Source organism: Maylandia zebra, linkage group LG1, assembly GCF_041146795.1.
Source record: "Maylandia zebra isolate NMK-2024a linkage group LG1, Mzebra_GT3a, whole genome shotgun sequence".
NCBI classification, from domain to species: Eukaryota; Metazoa; Chordata; class Actinopteri; order Cichliformes; family Cichlidae; genus Maylandia; species Maylandia zebra.
In genome coordinates this window covers 19,323,668-19,347,105 of record NC_135167.1, presented here as the reverse complement: position 1 = coordinate 19,347,105, position 23,438 = coordinate 19,323,668, and the positions used below count along the sequence as shown (strand labels likewise).

Here is a 23,438-nt window from a genome sequence, read left to right as displayed (position 1 = left end):
GTGTGTGTGAGAGAGAGAGAGAGAGTGAAAGAGTGAGGAGAGAGAGAGAGAGAGGGCGGGAGAGAGACAGTGTGAAAAAGAGGAAGCATGAGTGAGTGCTAGTCAGCAAATCAGTCAGTCAGCAAAGATCAGGTGACAAAGTGAGACAGAGCAGGGCAGCTCCACAGAGGAGGAAGGCATAGGTACCTGTTTGGAGTAGTCTGCTGGCGGGATCAGTCGTCCAACTTGGCATGCATTAATTATCCTCTTGGATAGATGGGTGCTCTATAGGCTTGCTTCTGACCCAGCATCCCTACTGTCCCACAGTCAAAGAAAAGGCTGGATAGGAGCAAGAGAGAAAGAGGAAGAGAAATGGGACAGGGGGAGAGATGAGAGGGAGACAGAGAGAGAGATAGAGGGGTGAGTGAGAGTCAGATCCACTGCTGCCCTGACACCACGACTGGTCCACGTGAGATTGATCACACACTTGCACTCACACTGAGGCCTCTGCGGTGACAGGGGGGAACTGCCAAGGAGTAGCATGCTTTGTCTAGCCTGGGGGACACACATACACACATGCACGGACAGCCAGAATGCTGATGCACACGCTTGCATGTAAGTGACGTACACAGACACGTGCACACGATGACACAGAAAAACACAAACGCACACGTGGCCCGAGACTCACACGGTAAGATCTGGGTTACAGCTATAATTAAAGCCTTTTTTTTTTTTAAGTTGAAGCCATCATTTCACTAAAATTGGACTTAATGTGCGTTTTACTACTTTTCCTCATTTTGCCATCCATTCTCAGAATTTGGTGATTCAGGAACCTTCATTAGCATTCACTGACTGCCCCCCATCCCTGCACATCTGTTCAGCAGTCTAATGCCTGTTATGTTGCGGAGCAGCTGAAAATGGACAACAAAATAAAAGGGGTCAAAAGTCTGGCACTGAGAAGCGAGGAGACTGTGATTACACACAATAGACAATAAAAGAGATGCATATGAGCAGCGGCAGTGTGCCTGGCCTTTGCACCTTCAGGGAGGACAAGGTTCACACTAATCTCATGAATGGCTTATGTATATATACATACACAAATATATGACATCTAGATCCACCATAGAGGAAGGAAGTTTAAAATTGACATGTGGATGTTAAAATGTGTTTTTTAATGAAATTGCCCCTCACTTTTTTTTAACTGTCTTCTTATGATTCAAAGTTAAATGTTTAAAGTCTTTTTTAACATTTTTTTTATTTTAGTGTCATTTTTTAAATAAATTATATACAGGCCGAGTCCTTCCATTACATAGATAATGTAAGTCAAATAAACTTGAACCAGTGAGATATGAGCAGTGATGGTGATGTTGAAAATCAATTTGCATTGCATTACCAAATATAAAGGCTAGTACTTCAGTTCTCTATTACTTAGAAAAATCACATTTCCCAAATCAACCGTCTCCTTCAGCCATCTTCTTCTGTCACCAACCAGGAGGGGCTGTCTCAGTCAGCTGGCCTTTGTATGCAGATTTATCCAGATGGACATGGCGTCCAGACCTCCGGTCCCCCATAGACCCTCTGGCTGAACTTGACTCTCATGACCGCAGAGGGAAAGGATGGGCCCCTCACCTTTGGTGAACCCTAGCCCCATCACCCTCACCTAGAGTATGGCGGCCTACAGGCGGGCCCACCTATCCAGTATCCAGCATTAGCAATCATTCTAGATTAAATTCAGGTCACTTTCCCAACAGCTATCATCACAGATAGCTGATCAATACTGGGACATTATCACAGAATGCTTCCTCAAACACAGTGTCAACATACGAGTTTTGGCCGGGGAGTGTGTGTGATCACTGAGGTGGAAAGGAGCTATGGCCTGGTGGTTACACAGAGGAGCCTCAGAGAGGAGAACCCTTTGAGCAGAGCTTGAACCCTGGGGGGCTGCAGGTTTGACTGACTATGTTGCTGAGCATGCTGGGCCACAACTTAAAAGGAGATCAGAGCGTTGTACCTCAGAGCAGCAAAGCCCTCTTCCTTCCTCCTCGTCTTTGCCGTTCTCTTTTTCTGCACACTCGCAGCCTAACAATTTTTTCATACTTGCCTACCACTGAAAATTTCTTTGTGAATTCTGGACTAAACATGCACAAAACCTGCAGGAAATGAACAAAAAAATTATCATAGCTTTTCTGTGGACATCAGAGCTGTTTCAAGGACATATTGTGACATGAAAGTTTTTCGTTTTACAAATTAATGAACATCACATTCTTGCTAATTACAATAAACAGATGCTTAAAAAAAGATGCCAGGTCTCATAAACAAATCCCTTTTTTTGTCGGTGGATTTAAAAAAATGATTCTTATATAAACAAACATGGGTCTGTGGAGCCTTAAGGACCCATGTCCCACTCTTTTAATAACCCTGTGACCCATAGGTGCCAAAGTCAGCATGCATTCAAGAGTTGTTGTCTTGCTTGGTTTCCCTTAGGGCCTTTTCTGCCATTCTAACCTTGTTTCTGATCCCGTCCTGCTCTGTGCTTTTCCCTCATGTCCTGTCTGGGTAACGCCATTTTCCCACTCCCCCTCGGTAAGTGTCTCATATATTGGCCTTATCGGAGGTCTATCTACACCACACAACATTTACTTTGCAGGAGCCCAGCAGAGAGAAAGCTTGTATCTTCATCAAACACCAGTCAGCAGAGAGAAAAGGGGGATTGAAGGACTGCTTTATGAATTATTAAGATTAAAATCTTTCTCATATTACCTATCCTTTCCTCCTTCCATTCCATTTTCCTGCCTTTCTTTTTCTTTTTTGGTTAAATTTTAAAACATTTATATCCCTCTGTTCCTGAGTAAACGAGCTCAGGGCCGATTTTCCATTAAAAATAAAAGTTGCAGAGAGGGGGGAAGAGAAGAAGGACGTAGCTTGGTCGGTTTTAGGTTTTAGTCATCTTTAATCAGCCCGGTGTTTCTGTGCTGGGGAAGAAAAGAGTCAGATGAAACAACCGGGTAATGATTTTTTTTCTCTCACTAGTTTTTTTCAGTCTTGGATGTTGAAAACTTAAAAGGAATGTAACAGAAAGGCTTTCTTACCTTTTATTATTACTGTCAGTGAGTCCTTGCTCATTTTGACTTTGTTCAGTGGTCTAAGCAATTTTGGAACTTATTAAAAAAATGATGCATTAACAATGTACTTGCCATTATCCTGGGTCAGGTGTTTCTGAATGGTGGATTCATGGCTCAGAGCCTGAGCATTTCTTTAATGATAGTCTGACTGTATCAAAGAGACTAGCCTTAACCTCTGATATGATCTTTTTCTCTTTTTTCTCATTTTTCCACAAAATGCCTTACCAGCTAGTTTAAATTGCATTAATTCATTTGTAGAAAATACATGAGCAGAAGCTCGTGGTCTTTTTCAAAGGCAGCGATTTCCCTCGCATAAAATACGCTGCATTTCTGCGAAGTGTTTTGTTTGACATGAGGAAAGAAATTGGTAGGTGGTGTTAAAAACAAAGCAACAAGAGCTGTGGTTCATTTCAATTTAACAGCACAGCATCTGACTTCATTAATTAATTCAGCCTGGTATACATGTCTGTTTGACTGACATAAAAGTTATTTGTTCATACTCTAACATGAACTGCCTTGATTGAGGACTGACTGAAAGAAGCCTAGAGAGTGTTTTTATAGTTCTGCCTTTGTTAAAAATTTTGCACATAAAACAAGCAGAGGCCCGAAAACCATTATTCAAGGAGACGACTTATGTCTGACTTGTGAGTATGTTCGCTTCTCTGATGGGTCATCATAAGCGGAGCGTAAAGATCAAAGGTCATAAGGCCCCACAGGAGTCATCGGGATCCAGGAAATAATCCGAGCACTCCGTAGAGGGCACTCAGTGTCGGCTGTGGACAAGTCATACAAGAAGTGAGAGTTGGCCGCATCACAGCGAGCAGCTAAAACAATGTGTGCATCTCACATAGTCTGTACTCCCAAGCCTGCTATTTATGATGCAGATGCAATAAGGGGAGCTTACCAATGTGGTCATACATCCTGAGTAGTGTGTGTCTAAATGTGCTCTTAATAAAATATTTCTGGGGCTGTGCAGAGTCGTGGTCCCTGTGCTCATTAGAGGTCTCTGACCAGCTTGATAAGTGCGGCTCTGCTCCATAATGATTTATTAAGGTGGGGGTGGGGAAGGCTGGTGGGTCCAAACTGCCTCAGGACACTCCAACCACAGAGACATTTAAGGGTAAAGGCTCGGAATAGAGGGTGCCTCTGAACAGATTTACATCATCCAAGATGCATTTCAAAATGAATTATGTAAGATGAAATGAAATACATAGGAGTTTCACAATTTTGCCGCCTTTTTCCCTCGCTCTTTTTTTTCCTACTCTTCCGTCTTTGAGAAGCTCTCATTGAGCATCGCCTTGAGGTAAATTCATGGCCAGGTGCTTTATACAGCAAAGCACTAATGGACAGACAGGGGGATATATAAGAAATAGTCTTTAAAAATGAATGGAAGTGAGATGGTCAGATGTGAGCAAATACACACGTCTCACTAACTGGCATGACCTAGGACAGACCCGGGACTGATGAGTTACACTAACTCTTCTTCATGTGGGCTCAATGGGGTGTCAGAGAATTTGTAAGGCTGGTGTTTGGTCTGTCGCACGTCTGCGAGGGTAAATTTAATTTAAAATTTAATACCAAACCTGTGCTTTTCGTAAATATGGTCTTTATATAAATGTAAGGCTTTCGGTTTGATAAAAAGAAAAGCTCTGCATGAGATCGAAGTCTGCAAGGTGCAAGAAAACAACATTTATACAATGTAGCGTGTAAATAAACGCATCCAAAATGTCACCAGTATTTTTAGGCGAGCTGTGGGGACTAGTTATGATACATTAAGGAAAAATCAAAGATTGCAAAAGACTTTATCTCAAAATGTTATCAATGCAACATGAAGGACCTTTTTTGCTGCTACTGTAAGTGCAGCTGTAATGTTCAGTAGTTATAAACTAATAATGGTCAATAAAAACGCATGTTTGATAATTCAGTGTCTGACACCAACAAAATTATTAGTAGAATAGTAAAGATAAGATAATTGCTATGAGATGAAGTTGGGTTGAATGATTCGATCTGTAAAGCAGGGTTTGAACAGGTGTGAGCTTGAGCTGGTCAGCAAACATTATGAGACAGGAGAGCTTGAAAGGCTAGTGAGTCATGGAGGCATCTCTACAGAGAAAAGCTTGGTATCCTCCAACAGAGGAAACAGGCTTAGTGGTTGGAGGATAGATCTTTTTTTTCCCTTGCCACAGTTAATTTTCAAATCTCCAACATCCTATGGCTGTCTGTTTTTCTTCTTCTTCTTTCTGTTTTTTCTGCTTTCGTTCTTTTCTTTTAAAATGAAACTGGAGCTGGGGCGGTGATAGTGATAGATGGCTCAGCGCTCTAACACTTTATCCAATCCGGCGCAGATTTCATCCAATAAAGAATCACTTGTGCACTCTCAAACTAAATGGAAGTCAGGCAGCGGAGAGAAAGGGTCTGCCGTGTGTTTCTGAGCTGCGAAAATCAAATTTTCTTAAAGCTGCCGCAGCACTGGCTGGTGGAAAAGGCAGCAACAGCCATGACTGGCCAGGGCCACAACGTCTGCACACACAATTTAATCCATCACAGAGCGCCTGACACCATATCAATCAACCTTTCATCAGTATGCCCCCCCTCCAACCACCCCACCCCAGGAAAAAAAACAACAATATTTCTATTCAATCACCTCTGACTGAACCAGGCCTGCAACCCAATGACCAATCAGGAGGACCAGAAAAGTCCATCTGGTTCAGAAATCCTTCCGCGTCAACATAAGCATAAAGTGGAACACTGGACAAACACTGTGATTACAGAGCTTTTATTTGGGATACACCATCAAGTTGTCTGTCCTTTAACTTTTACTGTATGATGCTGTCCCACCACCTTTCCACCTTACCCCCTCCCATTGTTGTGCTTTGTTCCAGGAATATAGTCACTCTTACCCCCTTATGTTTCCCACAGGCTGTGGCTCCAGTGGCCTATGATTTATAATTCATAGGGGCCGCTTTTATATGGGACCTCAGTCTACCTGATACTCTGCCACTGGGCCTGTCCCAGGACAGTGGGAGTAGGGGGGGCTCTTCATTACCCCTGGCACCGAAGTACTAACCTGACACCCACTTCTTTGAACCACCAAAAACATATGTAAATTGAACGTAATAATCTATTTTTCCCAGTCAGTGTGCAGAGTCACATTTCCAAAACAGATGCTTCTTATTGGCTTTTCTGTCAGCCATTTTGTTTTTAGTCAATGGTCCGCTCTGTTGATCTGATTCTTTCTGGGATTAATGCAGTTTAAAAATTTAACTGAACTTCCATTTTCCCCATCTAAGCATGGTCCTTTTCATGGGCATGAGTGACGGTGCTCTTCCTTCAGGACCTGTAAAGCTCAGGTCTCAGGGTATGCACATTACTTCCTGTCTGTTTTGCTCTCTGCTCTGACCTCCCTGCATACCAGAAAGGTCTCCAACCCAGGCTGTGCTCTGCACTTGGTTCTCTTGGCCTAGGGCCCTGCTTGGCCTCCATGCTCCACTGGCTTCCTAAACCCTGGTGAAGCTCCAAAAGGCCAAACACTGTAGCGTATGCCCAACCACCCACCAGTGTCTCTGGTTTGGCAATTGGGGGCGGGGGGGTGGGGGGAATTGAAAGATTGCCAGGAGCAGCTCAAATGACAAAGAGAGAGCAGCTCAGCCTAGATCAGACGTGTGTATTATTGTTGTTGTTACTAAGTGCTCCTGACTAATTATTCCTCCCTCATTTGCAAACAGAGCTGCTGCTAATTTACATATCAATGGGGCGAGCGAAGGGTATGATGTCAAGGAGTGCGGGTTAAGCGTGTGGCTAAGATTGGGGAGCAGAGGCCATCAACCCTACAACAAACAGGACTCCCCCCACCCCCGGGTCCCATACCACCTCCCATCACTCCAGAATCCACAACACGAGCATCACACCCCCTGCTGTGTTAGCCTAATAAACAGACGAAACAGAATGGAAGATAGGCTGTTGTTTGGGCGAGGGGGGGGTGGGGGGGTGGGGGACTGACTGACATAGCGAAGAGCTCTCTGCCAAATCAGCGGGTTGCCCCTGGATTAGTTCAGTTGTAACACAACCCCACGCTCCATGGAGATCATTTAGGCAATTATCAAGAACAAGGCCTGCTGCAGTGTTGAACAGCTCACTTCAAAGGCCTACACCAGATGAACAGTTACAGCACACTGGTCAATTTCCATACAAGCCACCCCTTCCCTCCCCACTCTCCTTCACTCACTCCTCTTCTACTTATGCCTCTAGGCATTTTGACTGTGCTAATGAACATAACACCCCCTTACCCACCCCAAACACACACTCCTAGCTACTGTATGATGAGAAGTTCATGATGCGCTCTCTGTTGTCCCTATGAAACGCAAAGAGAAACAGGCTGCAGCGAAGGACAAAAGTGCCTGCCAGACACATCCCTTGCATCTGCCCCTGTTAACTGCGAGAAGCTGAAAGGTTTGCTATTTTGAACATGCAGAATATTCCTCTGCAATTTGTAAAACAGACGGGGTGCTGAAATGAAAAAAAAAGGCGTCACTTTTAAAGTTAGTTTTCTTATCCTTTTAGATATTGATGGTAAAAGATTGAGGCTTCAGACTGTGCCTGACTCATAAAAATAACCACAAATTGTTAGTTCAGATGCACATTTCAAATAAAGATAATGGCTTAAAGTTTTCATTTTCCCTGTCAGTGTGATTTCTTTTACTTTTCACTGGTGGCACCCCGGTCAGTAAGTGTGCTACTGCTACATAAACCTCTAGTAAGCTGCTGAAATAAACTGCTTGACATAAACTAAACAAAAAGTCAGCTGAACTACATGAGAGTATAAAATATATGAGAAATACATATTCAGCAGTAACTTTTCTGCGATCTAAAAAACTATTACTAACTGTGCTACTTACTTGTCACACAATGATAAATAGCTTTATGAAGTTATAATGTTGCTACTTTTAAAGAAATAATCAATATGACTGACAGTGATTCATCAAATCACACAGAACATCTCCTCCATACAGTTTGGCAATTTCCTTTAACTTTAATTAAGGGCGGGATGTCTCAGCAACATTGCTACATTGCCAGTTTCCTCTCTTTGCGTTTCTTTCTGCAAGAACACAAAGGAAACGTATAAAGAAAATTACAGAGCCTTATTAAGAGTCTTTCCTTACTAAATCTGGACATCCCAATCCAAGGGAGAACAAAGCTAAACCCTATATCCATTTCATTTCTCTATCTCCTCTCTGGTTCTCATACACACACATACACAGTGACCAACTGTGTGGCACTGGACTTTCTAATCAGACTGGGTCATGTTTTATTGTAAAGATCCTAGACAAACATGCAAGCAACTAGATCCTCCACTCAGGATAGAGTTTCTAATCATGCACTATAAATTATTCAGCCTAGAAAAATCTGCCCTCCCCAAATGTTTATTGATGCAGGACAGACAGTGTCAGACTGGTGACATAGATACGGAACCTGGCATCAAAGTTCGGAAGGAGCCACAGGGTGAGGAAAGGGGTTGGCCCGGGTCAGAAAACCAAGGATGGATACCCAATGCGTCAGATGAGAGTAGCAACCTCACCCGTGGAGGTAATCGATTGACTCCGAGGATGCACGAGAGCAGTGACATAAGAGCCGCCGATGGAATGAGACACAGAAATTAAACGTAGCAAATGCCTAAGATGAAACAGCTTTACAAGAAGTTTATCGACAAAGTTACAGGAAAGAATAACTGGTGGCAGGAGGAATACTGAGGTTACCCGTTCATTCGGCGTAGTTAAAATTAGACAGACTGCACCTTTATATTATATTAAGAAAAATAGGTTATGTTTGTCTCCTCAGTAGTAAAGTGAGGTAAAGTAACTGCTGAATTCCCACATATTCCGATGAGCCTTTTTAAACCAAATATAACAGCACCCACTTGGAACCGATAACGTAATGTTTTCTTTAAACATATTAAATTCACATGTGGAAATATAATATAACATAACCGCCTCACTTTCTCCTTCCATCTCCATCTCTCTCCTCTTTTCTTAATATTTCTCCATTAGATCAGAGTGTGTGTCAGAGAAAATGGCTAATTTATATTTGTTGGAGACATAAACTTGTTTCAATTTTTAATATAACAAGGATGAAATATCAGACATCAGCTGCAGAGCATGAAGGACAATGTTTTTTTATCACATAAATTCAAAGCTTGGGAGATGGCATGTGAAAATCTGTGCGTGTGTGTGTGTGTGTGTGTGTGTGTGTGTGTGTGTGTGTGTGTGTGTGTGTGTGCCATCTAATGGGAAAATTATGATTCAGCGGTGGTAATGCATTGGCAGAATGTTGGCAGTCTGTGGGCAGCTACAGACACAACTTCTAGCTGCAGAGAGCATCTCTTGTCAGATGGGGGCAGTGTCAAAAATAAGTGGTACAACTGCTCTGTGGGCTACTCTTGCTTGTGTTGTCAGTCCACCAGCCAGCGGTGGAGAATCAAAGTTATAACATACAAAGTGTGGAAAACAATGAAAAGTGTCCACTGAAGCCACTCTGTACTTTTCATGCTGTATTTTTGATCTTTGATGTTTTTTCACCATTCCTGTTCTTGCTCTCCACCCTGTTCCGACCAAATCAGCTTTTGACCAACGCACATCAAGTGGTTGGCATTTTGGAAACGCGCACGGGAGCACGTTTGCCTTGATTGGAAACTCCTCTCTGTAGGCTCTCTGTAGATAAATACATACTCAAATGGACACAATCACAGAGCCATACGTTAAGCATAAATTTGCAAATTATTTCATTGTGATTTTTCTTCTTCAATTTTCATTATTTAACTCCTCTGTGTGAATCTTCAGCGTTGCCATCAGAGACTGCATTAAGCCACAAAGCCCCTGGCAACAATTTCTCAAACATTTCACAAATGTATTTCATATATCTTAACGGGTTATTGGCTTCACTTCTAAATAATGTCATATTTTGATCGCGCTGCTGTTGCACAATGGCAGATCACTTAGCAGGAAGGGAACAAAAACGGCCAGCTCATCTCATGAATGAGATTGTTCTTTTTGTTTAAAGTTATTATTCAAGTATCATCACTGCGCATCTGTGGGTGGATGACTGATTTGATAAGATGGAATTTCTCTCCTCTGTGGGAGCTTATTGGAACAGTTTCAACTATGTGCTTATCAGCTTGTTATAAGCTTCCATCGTCATGTGTGGATCATCTGTGGACTGAAAGGTAGACAAGGTAGGTCAGAATTATAAAAAAAATATCAAATAAGTTCTCACTACTCAGATTAATCATCATTACAAATATTTATGTACTTTTAGAATACTGAAGTACTTCTTACTCTGTATCTGCTTTTCATTGTGCAACAGAGAGACGGGCAGCCAGAGACGCAGGTGACCCATTGGGTTTGCAGCTTTACGATCTATCTGTCTTGGCTGAATCCATGTCAGTAATTCTGTGTATTCCAGCCTGATAATATGTGTAGGAGGAGGACTGGGAGAACTTCGGCTCTGTTTAGCTCTCCTCTCTCTGCTTCTGCTGGTCTGAACAGAGCAATCATAGGACCGACGCTACAGCATGACACCCCTAAGATAAGACAGGTCTGTTGCCAAGAAATACTTAGTGAAGACCATCTCAGTGTGAGAAGAGGGTCTTCTCCAGGAACAGCTGCACATGCTAAATGAACTTATAAAAAATAGAATAACACAAAGTCCCTCGTTGAGGTTTGAAAGTATGATTTTTTCAAATATTGTAAATATGTTTGGCAAGATTTGATTCACAGTTATATTATTTTTGCAGTCCTCGTGACCAGGACTAAAGCCTTTACATAAAAACCATTGTTCACCTAATATATATGCTAGCTGGGCAGCTGTGGCTTGAGTGGGTTTTCTACTATCTGGAAGGTTGGTGGTTCAATCCCTGGCTCCTCTAGTAAGATACCAAACCCTGAGATGCCCCGATGGCTTCATTGAAGTGTAAGCGTGTGGATAGCGCACATTCATAGAGCACTTTTTGTCAATACAAAAAGTGCTCTATGAATGTGCGCTTTGCACTATTTTTACTACAGCGTCTTTAGTGACAAGCAAGTTGAGTGTTCAATTAAAATAGAAAAGCGCTGAAAGACCATTTACAATACAGATATTCCATTTAAAGGTATGGATGCATCTAAAAGAAATCTATACAACATACTTGTCAGACTTCAGCGAATTTCTTTGACCTTTCTCTTCAGCATTATCACACATTTGTGCTGCAGTTAACCAACTATTCATATGCTATTTTTCTCTTTTTCAATGCTTTAAGCAGGTTTTCACACACTATGAAAGTATGGAATGGAATCTTTAAACTTTCTTGTAAAATACCAGTACCACATCGTATTTGGTTACAAATACGAATGTAATTTAAAGTAGTTTTACTTTCTACCAGTTGGCTATGAGTTCCACTATCAAAATCCCAGTTAATCCTTATCCCAGCTATACCCATTAATGCATGCATCCTTTAGCTTCTCGTGTGTAATATGCAGTCATGTTATTGCTTTATCCGCCAAAAGCGCAACTTCTGCAGATGGAGGAGTTCCAGCATGACATTCCTGCGTGCCGTCTTGTCCTTTAAAGAGATCAGAGCTGGCACCTCTCCACAGATGAGGCACAGGTCAATCATGCAGTCAGCGCAACAGAGCCTGCCTCCATCCCCACAGGAGCACTCTGACCCTCTCATCTAAATATTGCATGAATTACATGTGCTGAGTTTCCTGTACTGAGTTAACCACCCCTAATGACAGATGTTCATCTTCTGTACAAGGACCTGTTAAATTTAGCCCCCAGATGGTGATACTCTGTACCCAATCTATTTCCAAGGCGCCGTTTTGGTTCAGATTTATATAGTCTGAAGAGACATGCAATACATGGTCGTATATTACAGCAGGATATGATCTTAGCATTCTATAGCTGGGCGGACTTTGGTCTATAAGGTCTGCTGTGACATTATGAGCTGATGTCAAATACTAACCACACTATTTCTTTCATCTGTTCTGTCACTTCACTCTAAATATACAGCTCAATAAACTCCTAAAAAACATACTCCAATAAAGACCATGGCATCAACTCAACCTGAAATCAGCTCCCACCATGAAAGAAAACTAATTTACTCACTTGTACAGTATCTGCCAGAGTTAAGGTGGGTTGAGAGCCAATAATTATTGGCTACTTCAAGTCTTGTGGAAATAGTGGCAGAGTGTTTTATAAATACTGACATGAAGATATCAACAAAGTCCATATGATCAAAACGCATTAGATTTATTGCCTGGAAGCAAGCTCAACATTATGAAGTTTAATCCCCCCTGATCTATATCAGTAATTGCAGTGCATTACTTCTAATTATGGCAGCGGCATTGATAATCCTGTTAATACAAATCAGATAGGGTGAGGAATCAGAGTTGAAGAGGGCAAGGAGGAGAAGGAAGCAGTAGGAGAGAAGCAAGAGCACAATCCAATTTAAACAGCAAAACAAATTTACTCAGAGAAATCAGGGAAAATAACGTAAAAAGAAAATCCACCAAATCACACAAATGCTATATTTACTTGCGGCTTAGTGTGTAACAACTGGCTGTCATCCACTGTCCTCACTGTATTTTTTATTTACTGATTTACTCGTGTAGGCGATGTCAGTTTGTCACTACATCAAGTTGGTTGAACTGCTATCAAATATTGCACAGACATTCATGGTCCCTAAAGGATAAAGCCTCTGAATATTCCTGTAGGTTGACATTTGTGGTTGTTAGTTATAACTTCTTTACAGCTTTTTGATTGATTGCCATTAAATCTAGTCCAGACTGACACGACTCCCAAACAAGGAATTCAAATGACATGAATGAAGCTTGACTTTTCCCTTAGTGCTACTATGAAGTTGGCATTTCTGTTTAAGATGGAGATGTCTTTATTACTGTTGTTTGGGGAGGTTTGTTGTTTTTGTTATTGAAATTTGGTACAGATATCCACGAGGCTGCCTATATGAATTTTAATAACTCTGATAACACGCTGAGATTAAAACTGCAGTTTCTTTTCATTATTTTGTATTCAATTTTATTTCTATAGCGCCAACAACTGTCACCTCAAAGTGCTTTAATATTGTAGGCTACAGACCATAAACTCTTAAACAAACAAAAACACACAAGAAAAACACCACAATGAGCAAGCACGTGGCGACAGTGGGAAAGAAAAACTCCCATTTAACAGGAGGATGCCTCAGGCAGAACTAGGCACAGGAAGGAGCAGCCATCTGCTGGTGGAGAGGGGAAGAAGAATAAAAAAAGAAACTAATGACTGAACCAATCTTAATCATTTTCACTATTTTTTAGAACGATTACAATGAGCTTTGTTTAGATGCAAGGTTAGCGACAACAGTCAACGGCTCTACATATTCCAAGTCCTCCGCATGTGCTGACTAGCGTTTACACACATCCAATCTATTAACTGCTCACCGCCCCATCTCAAGCTGCCCCGCGTGGAGATGCTTAAAAAAAATGACTTATTTTAGAAATGAGTCTGCAGGGGATCTGATTGAAAGGTGGCGATAAAACAGGCAAAATGGAAAATGTATGAATGGCGTAGAAAACAGATGCAGTTATGCAGTGAAGGCACATCCCTCCTGTGTCCATCTACATGAATCCAATGGGGGACCATGCAAAATGATTTTTCTCACCCATTTACAATTCAAGTAACCCTGTTGCACAGCGTGTTATTAAAAGTCTTAAATTTTAGAAATATCTTGCATTATGTCAATAAAGCGTCATTAGTGTCCCTTAAAGAAGCAGCGGAAGATGGGACTATCATGAGAGGAATAAGTGAATGAAGAGAGGAAGTGACTAAAAGAAAAAGTTAACTTTCTCTTATTTTCCCTTTGTTTGCCTCAGGAAGGATGTTAGTGGAAGAGAGTGGAAAACTTAGGCAATGCTTGAGCTCCTTCATCCTGCTTATTACAGTGCCGCCCCGGCTCTCTGTCCTCAAGCCTTTCTGCGCCTCACTATTTTAACTACACCTGTCATTTGCGGTCCAGTCATTTTACCTCTATGCTTGGCTTTCTTACCCCGCTTACAGGGACTGTTAACTGGGCCTGTCTGTCATGCTGGCTGGGGCTGGATCTTGGGCTGAGGCTGGGGGCAGATTTAGGCTTGGGTGAACGGTGGGAGTGGGGCAGACAAGGGTGGGAGTGATTTTGGAGGGGAGGGTTATAATGAGCTTGCGGCAATGCGGAGCTATAGGAACACTGCATGGTTTTTCCCTCCGCTGTGAGGCATCCATCTTAACAGCTGCAGAGACGGAGCAAGAAGAGAGAAGGGAATGAGAGGAAGAGATGCAGCGACACAAAACAGATGTGGTGCATTCGATATTTCTTGCTACCTCATTGGTTTTGAAATTGCTCTGCCTTTTTCTCTCTCATTCACTTTCTTCTTCTTTCATATATTTTCTAGCTTCTTTGTGAATTTAGTTTGCATTAATATATTATCTGGCTGTCTGATAGTGTATGATCTCAATCAGGATGCTGCAGAAAAAACGTCAGAGACATAGAAAAAATATACTTGAATTTCTTGAATTACACTGGGCTACACGTTCAAGTAAATGTAATCACTTGAAGAACTGTAAAACTAAACAAAACAACTCACAGTAAAAGGATCATATAAAAAATACATTTACAATTTATACACAGTAACAGCCAGTCAGCATTCATTTATGTGGGACTAACACTGTTCTTAAGTGAGCTTTTGCTTTTTGCAGTTTTTTATGCTTGAGAATCAGCTATATTGTGGGTATTTTGAGAGTTTTTAATTATATACACTTTAAGGGTCCCCACAGAGAGCTTTTAATTAATCAACAGAGAATTACCGGGCACAACAACAAACATAAACCCTTAGCAAAATGCAGCAGGATAAATATAAAATAATAAAGTCCTCAGCACAAATCCAAGAAACACAGTCAGAATCACTGTGTTTTTTACATTCACAGGTTTGTAAACAGCCAGCATTTAAGATTAACAAAACGCACATACAGATATATACAATAAACTCAAAAATAAAACTATAAAAACATTATACTGACAGAAAGACATGGCAGCTCACTATATTCACCTGAACTCAACAACAAGAGAAATGGAAAATGAGAGAGAAAACCACTCGTTAGCTTTGAACCTTCCTCCAACGCAGAAGAGTGGATAAACAGAAAGCCAAGTGGCAGTGCTTCTGTTTCTCCGCTGCCAGCTACCTTGTTGGTGTTGCTTTATTATTTCATTAAGTGTAAATCCTGTCAGTGCCATTCCACCCCCAGTCTGGTCCAGTCCTGCCACTCCACCCTCAGCAGGTTAAATTATAATTTAATTACCAAGCCTTAGCTGCATAAGCTGCTTGGGAGCACTGGCCCCCCAGAATAATTTGAAAAGATGGTGTCTCCCCTCATCTTTGTACTCCTGATCTACCAGACCTGGGCCCCCTGGAGGCCCACTTCAATATCCCACCTAATTATCTACCTCAAATCAGGCACCTATTACAGAGAAATATCTGTAATTAAGTTGGAAGGGAGAGAAAAAAACCTTATTGTTTGAGAGTTCTTTATAGGACTTTTTTTCCTCCCGAAGAGATGGCTGAAAGCTGTAGGTGTGCCCCGAGGAGATGTTTCTCCAAGCTATTACTATCACAGACTTCACTGTATCTGCAGCAGTGTCACTTTATCAGCACTCTAAACACAATGTAACATCCTTTTAAACTGCAGTTCATTACCAGTCAGCTGTGATAACACAGGAAGTGATAATCGATGAAACTACAGACATCTGGGGGTCAAAGGGGATTTATTTAAGGGTTATTTGTATTTAGTATTATCATCACAACAGCCCAATTTCTGTTTTTTAAGACAGAATTATTAACAAGTCTTTCATTTCAAAATGAACCTGCCACATTTGTAGTTTCTTTATTGCATAAGAGTGAGAGTAGCTTTAATTACAGTAATCATCTAAAATTTTAATAACAAACTAGGGATGTAATTTTTTTCAGCTGTACAAATAACCTTTTAATAATTCGCTGTCGTCACAAAATAGGTGAGCTCAGTAATTAGCAGCTCTGTGATAAATTGACTTAAAACAGAGCAAAATACAATATTTTGTCACATTTTTTTGATCAAAGAAAAATGTGTACAGTAAAAGTAATAGCTGTAAAAATCGTCACTAGTGATGTTGTGTCAAGGTATAAGACGCAAAGAGAAACAAACCTGTAAATCAGCTTTGACAGTCATTGAGAGGGGCAATGACAACTATGTTTATTGTGTTGAGAACAGAAGAAATATCTTTTCATATGAACTTCCTTTGTCTGCATTTATTTGAATGTAAATATGGCTCAGCTAGTACTGGTTTATTATTCCTTGTCAGATGATCTCTCGCCAAAAATGAATCATTTATGAGGGGATTTAGTTTCAAAGAGAAATAAAATCATAAACTACTATGGCACAGGTTGTAAAAAAACACTATAATTTTTTTTCTGTCCCAGAATAATGGTGTAATTTTCTTTGCACTAATTTAACACCACAAAACTGAGAATTTCATCCAAAAGAAGGCATTATACGAGACTGCAGGGAAATGTAATTTGCAGAAATCAGGGATCTAATACAGTTTATAACACCACTGAAAAGCAGAAACTACTAATTTGCTATTCATACTGCTTTCATAACATATCTACAGTTTAGTTTAACTCAACCATGTCAGAGCATAAAGCCCTGTTAAAAACCCTCTTCACATAAAAGGGGCCCCTTTTTAACAGTTTTTTTTTTTTTACTTGTGAGACAAAGATAAGTAAATACAGAGGAGATAATGAATAGACTGGAAAATGAGCGTTACCACTCTGCACTGTTCAATCTTGGGGACAATTGCAGCATTTTGGGTAAAATTGCTTGCAACCCCACCACCACCATCACACCCCATGCCCATCACACACAGATATACACACCTCTAACACACGCACACACATACATACTCTCTCATCTCACCCCCTCTCATCCTATAATCCTCTGGCAAAGCCCTCTCTGTCCATGCGGACCCCCCACCCAGAGGGACCCTGCCAAGGCAAATTAGGGAGGGGGTGGGGGGTGCTTTTGTTTCGCAGGACTCTGTGAAAAGAAAAAATTCCAAATTATTTCTTGAGCTGGAGCAATTTGACATGCTGTGATAACTGCTCTGTCAGAAACTTCTTTGACATCTCTGAAAGAGAAGATTTTCTACCACAAAACCAGCGCTCCATTTAAAAACAGTCTTCAAAGGAGCCACAAACTCATTAGGCTGTTTAATTACGGCCTGTTCGCGTCTCTCTCCACCTATCCATCATCTCTGTCAAAATAGAGGCAAAAAACAAACTGTCCCCATCAGAAGTGGTCCGGGCTCTCGTCACAGCTTTTTAGTTTTCTCTTTTTGTCACACATCATCCTCTTGGCACAATCTCCCTTTTACTTTGTCCCTTCCCTTTTGTACCTGGTCTTATTTTGCGTCTCAGAGAACAATCTCTCCTCTTCCTCCCTTCTGCTCAATCTATCATTCTCCCCTTTGTATTTTCCTCCAAACCAATAAGTTGGGTTGTTGTCTTGCTGTTATCGCCGGCCCTTTGTATAGATGACCCACTTGTGTTCTTAGGAAAGTGATGTTGTTTGACCACAACTCACATGCTACCTTTCCCCAGCAGTTACATTTGGAGCCAGAGCCGACAAGTATTGGATGTACAATCACAGAGCAACAGCCCATAAGCAATCAGATTCAGTGGCAGAAAGAAAATGCCCTGTTTGCCTCTTCAAGTGTCTTGGTAGATGGAGAAAACCGACTATATGCCTGCAAATAAGAACTATATGTGTGACGATGTTTTTTTTAAAGCACACATACATGAAAATATATTTAGAAAAGTTTACTAGTATAATGTCATCATGTGTCAGTTTCCTAAGTTAAGTGGAGTGTAGAGGCGGTTTTTAATGAACCACAGGCACACTATAAACCTACTCAATAAACATCCTCTAATTATTATGTCTCATGGTGTCACCTTTGTTGACCCTTGGAAATATTTTATATAACCACAAGTGGGAAAAAAACATTACTGTATTCCAAGCATCCACAGTTCACTTTAGCTAGAACTTCTGCTCTAGTTAAATCACGTTAAATCCTCTTAACATTGATCAGCACATGTCGCGAAACAGAACATCCACCTTAATAATGATTTAGAAAAACAAAGCAAAATACACATAAAACTATCGTCTGAACAGATGCATTAGAAAAACTATTGTGTTTCACGTATTATGCACTTATTATTCAGCCGTCAGTCACATTTTGACAATCTAAACTGACACTTGATCATCAAAACTTTGAGAACTACTAGTCTACAGTCTCAGCACTCTACTATTTCCTGTTTTCACGACTTGAGAGTTAATGCATCACATGGGGTTGCTCAGTACAGAGACACAGACATGAAAAAAGGAGACACTGGCATAAGCTGTAATTAACAGAATTTAAAAAGCCTTCAAGAGCTAAAAACAATGCAGATCTTTAAAATGCTAAAATGATCAGAAACACAGCAACTGAGGTGGGAAATAATAATCACTTATGGCAGGATTTCATTGGTTTACATTAAACTATAAAGTCCATCCCATGTGACTGTATACTGTACGCCTGTAAAATCAAATGTAATCCAGGACAGTTGTTTCATAAGAAGGTTTTTCAGATTACAGAAAGGTGATCACAATATTCTGCTCATCTCATGTTTGTAAATGGTAGTGACAAAAAATTAGAACGAATATAATGCAGCTCAGTGAAACACCACTATCTGTTACAATCGCTGCAGTTTGATTAAATCAGAAAGCTACAACACCTTCCAAGTGTAGTCGGCTTTTTCTGTACTGGCAGAGTACTCGGTAAAGTGAGTGCTAACTGGAGATATCTTTTACTCTTGTGCAGTGTTGAGGAAAATATGTATTTTCATGGGGTCTGCCATTGCTTTCATGAAAGAACACAGTCCTTGTGGTCAGACATAAAAACAGCACTCTGTGTGATCGTTTCAAGACTTGGGCACTAAACAGGAAATTTGACTTTTACCGATCCAATTACAGCAGCTCTGCCTCACCTTTCGATGTTGTACCGTGCAGCAAGCCATGCAAACAGCGCACTACATCTCACTCTGCCCCGTTCAAACAGGGATGTCAGCGATTATTCTTATCTGAAGGCGAACAACTCCTTAAAAAAAAGAGGGAAAAACTCAAAGAGATTCATTCTACGGTTTTCTCAATAACCCCTTCAACATCACTTGTGTTTCTGAAAACACTCAATAGCTAAATCAAACTGTGTCACTCAATACACTTTCCCACCCTTTGAGATCAATGTATTTTACATTCTTCATCCCTGTCTGTCAATATCAATGATGGAAGAATATCAATAATGACAGCTACATTTGTATCTGTACCATTTCAGCAGTAGGATCTATTCCTCTCTTGCCCTCTTCTCCCTCTTCACCCGCCAGCAGTTACACAGCTCATGTTCAGCCAGGCGCACACAGGATATTAGCTTCTCTACCAGCAAATTTGCTTTTCACATCTATTTCTTTCTTCTTCTAACCAGTTCTTGGATGGCTTGTTATTGAGCTTAGTGTCCACAAATGCCATTGATCCAAGCCACAACTGAGATCCATACTCGGGCACTTTAACACTCTCTCAGCGTGTTAGTAATACTAATCCTGCTCCACCGGCAGGCCTATTGATTTTATAGATTTCCCCGAAAGTTGTGATAATGATATATCATTGTTAAATTTGGTAGAACAAACTGCTTTGCCAATCTATCAATGCAGTGCAGGGGCTCTGATTTTAAGATGGCCTACTGGTCTACTGTCATAGATTTCACTGTCAAACTTTAGAAACTAGATTACATAAAAACAGAAGCACACTATGGACACAGTGTTACTGGATCCAAATCCAGAGTCAAATCCACCTTTCTATCAAATATCAATAAGTTTAGCTTTCATCATTTGCATCAAGTACTCAGTTCACTGCCATCTGTAAGGAAAGAAAAAATATAAACTTTTTAAGCTATATCAATACAAATCAAACAACACCTGAGACATTTCTCAATTTCTGCACAGCCCCGCCCCCACAATCCTCCTCCAACTGGAAGCAAACTTGGCCCCGCTCACTCTCTAGTTGTCCTCATTCTTGCTAATTCTATGTATAGACTTTGGAGACCCCTTTAGCCATTTAAAAAAACAGCAATAAACCTAACAACTTTTTAGACAAATCTTTCCACACAAGAGTTGCCAGTACTGCCCCAAGAGCACAAGGTCTGTAAAAGCAACCATCTCTGTTCACAAGTGACAGCAACATTCAGCTTATTGCAGGGCAGCTGACATAAATGTAAATGAACTCCACATCTCTCTTAGTGATCGTTTTATATGTAAAATATCGTCAAAATCACGTCTAAATGATATCTATCCTTATTTTATTATCAGTTGTAACAGTTACAAAAATACAGATTTTAGATGAAGCAAACGGTTGGGAAACAACATCTGGTTAACAGTGCAGTCTTAACTGGATGTGTTAAAATGACATTGTTTAATAACAGAAACAGAAAACAAAGATAACTGAGAACACTTATTGGGGATTTTACTGTATTAAATTACAGGATATCCGAGGCGAGAGTAGGAGATGGCACTTAATGTTAGCAACACATACAATATGGAGACTGACAACACATTTTTTCAGTACATTTTTAAAAAGGGAAAGAAACCATCTGAGCGGTCACAAAAAACCTCCTCCTTCCCCCATTCAGAACACTGATGATGGGTCTTGGATTGGTCTTGGACCATGACAATGATCCAAAACATACCACCAAGCCAACAAAGAAGTGGCTAAGGAAGGAGCACATTAAGGCCATGGAGTGGCCTAGCTCGTCTTCAGACCTCAGTCCAACAAACATCTGTGGCGGAAGCTGAAGCTTTGATTTGCCAAGCAGAAGCTAAAAAACCTAAAGGGTTTTAGAGAATTTCTGTAAAGAGTAGTGGGTCAAAATTCCTGCTGATATGTGTTCAAACCTGGTGACCAACTACAAGAAACATCTTACTGCTGTGCTTGCCAACAAAGGTTTCTCCACCAAATACTGAGAAATGTTTCCCTTGAGGATCAAATACTTACTTTAGTCAGCTGCATGTAAATCAATTTATGGCTTTTGTGTAATGTTTTTGTTTGTTTGTTTTATTTTTGGTTGATATTCTATCTCTCTCCAGGAAAATGAAACTGCCAGAAGAATAAGCGACTGCTCACTTCTTTGTAAGTGAGCAAAGTTACAAATTCAGCAGGGGATCAAATAATCATTTCTGGCACTGCATATTGGGTATTTCTTAATCTGCCAAACAAAAGCTATGGTTATGATCCAAATCACCAAGCCCAAGCAAAGACATAATTAAAATCAATTACACCGACCAAAAAAGGTTTCCCCAACTTTTAGCTTCAATTAAAATATATTAAATGATAATTAATTGACTGTATTGTATACACTGATATGACAGCTGCCTTTTACATCAGATTTCTCATAAACTACTTGCTGTAATCTAATAAACTCAAAATACTGATTTGATGCCTAAACTACTTTTATCACTGATGCACCAGTTCACTGGTAATCATAGTTATGTTACAGACTGGCATGTCTTTTCATTCATCTATCTATATTCTACTATATTATATATAATAATATATTATAATAGTTATTAATTATTATATAATTACTAATAATATAATGTTCTATTCTGTCTGTCAGATACAGTCAGCTTAGAGTGAGCACATTAAAAAACTGGTTTCAGTGTAACTGGTAAAACATTAACATTAATTAGTTCCAGCTGGTTTAATCTAGTTGGCAGTGACATTAGTCATTTTAAAAAGTAAAAGGGTCAATTAGTGTCATCTCTAAATGAGAAGCCTTCTAATGTTACAGTACCTGCATGTTTTAACACTGATCTTTGCTTGGTAAGTGATTTGTTAGTTGGGGTATTTTGATTACCAAGAACTGGATCCAACCCAACAGTGAATGAATAAAAAACATCATACATGCAAATGTCACGCCAATTAAATGAAGGCTAAAATCGTAGAGCCCGCGCACTGGTTTGATCAATGAGAGCTCTTACGTGAGGGAGGGCTTGTGGTGGCACATGGCCTTAAGTACCTCCGAAATACATATAGCCTGGACACGACCAGACCCACGGAAGTGAACTGCAGAGAAAAATGAGAAGAAAAATGTTTACTGTGAAAGCATGCTCATATTATAGCTGATGAAACATTGGGGAGTGGAGAGCAGGGAGCAAAGGAGGCAGAGGTGAAAGATAAGGCTGGGAAGGCTGTGGGGGTGGGGGTGGGGTGAGGTGGCAGAGGAATGAGCACAGGGAATAGTGAGGTCTGGAGAGAGAACTAATGGGCAACACGGCAACACTTCAAACCGGAGGCGCAGCAAGGCAGCAGTGGCCTGACACAGCTGAAGGCCTCAGAGGAGTGCCAGGCCTATTAGAGCAAGATAAGGGCCTGTTTGGAGAAAGCATCCTCTCAATGGTGCAATGGGCAACTACACAGGCATGGGCATCAATTAAAGAGAAAAAATATGACATAGAAGTAGGAGCACATTAAATAAAAACAACAAACTGCCAGTGCTACTGCCCTCCCCTCTGAAGGACTGGGAATGGGCAGGGAGCATCAGTGCTGAAATATGGTCGATTTATTCTCCACAGCATTGTCAGTGTGGGGGGAGTTTATGATGAGGTGCAATGTAAAGGGGAGAAAAGAAATGAGTCTAGATGCCTTCTGGACAAAGAGCTCCGCACAGAGATGAAAGATGAGAGACGTGGAGGCTCACCTAAAAAAACTCGACCACACTCTTTACAAGAAAAAAAATCTTGCCAGTGCTATGATAACTAATTTAGCTTTAATTCACCTTCCATTCCTTCCCTTTATGCCTGAAGGCAGGATGTGATATGCCAGATTGCAATGCCCTAGTTTGGTTATGGTCATGGAAACTGCCATCAGATTGTTTGACCTGTTTGAAAAACTGCACTGAATTAGAGAAATGAACCTTTAATTAGAAGAAAATCAAGCAAATTATACTCTCCCTTTGACAAAATTTGTTTTTGCTGCCTAAAGAGGTCAGACCACGGCATCATCTACAGGGTGTTTTATATCTTCAGCCCAGCAGTGTCCTTGCAAGGTGCCTGTCGACTGCCCTCTGGAAGGAGGTGTGGGTGGCAGACGGCCTTCATGAAACACCAGTAAACAACAATGAGTTGAACTGACACATGCTGCTGATGAAGGGGGAAAAATAGC

The 23,438-nt window shown here is 40.8% G+C and overlaps 1 protein-coding gene across 2 annotated transcripts in view; it reads right to left on the bottom strand.

Moving 5' to 3' along the window:
* zfhx3b (zinc finger homeobox 3b) overlaps nucleotides 1-23,438 on the bottom strand; it is a 287,455-nt gene that overhangs the window by 231,931 nt on the left and 32,086 nt on the right. Inside the window, exon 2 of one of the 2 annotated variants that reach the window (XM_076882856.1) lies at nucleotides 187-318. The gene's annotated coding sequence lies outside the window, so the exon portion shown is untranslated. Of the gene's footprint in view, nucleotides 1-186; nucleotides 364-23,438 lie in introns of those variants that run through there. The other variant, XM_004543115.3, reaches the window with a different exon arrangement.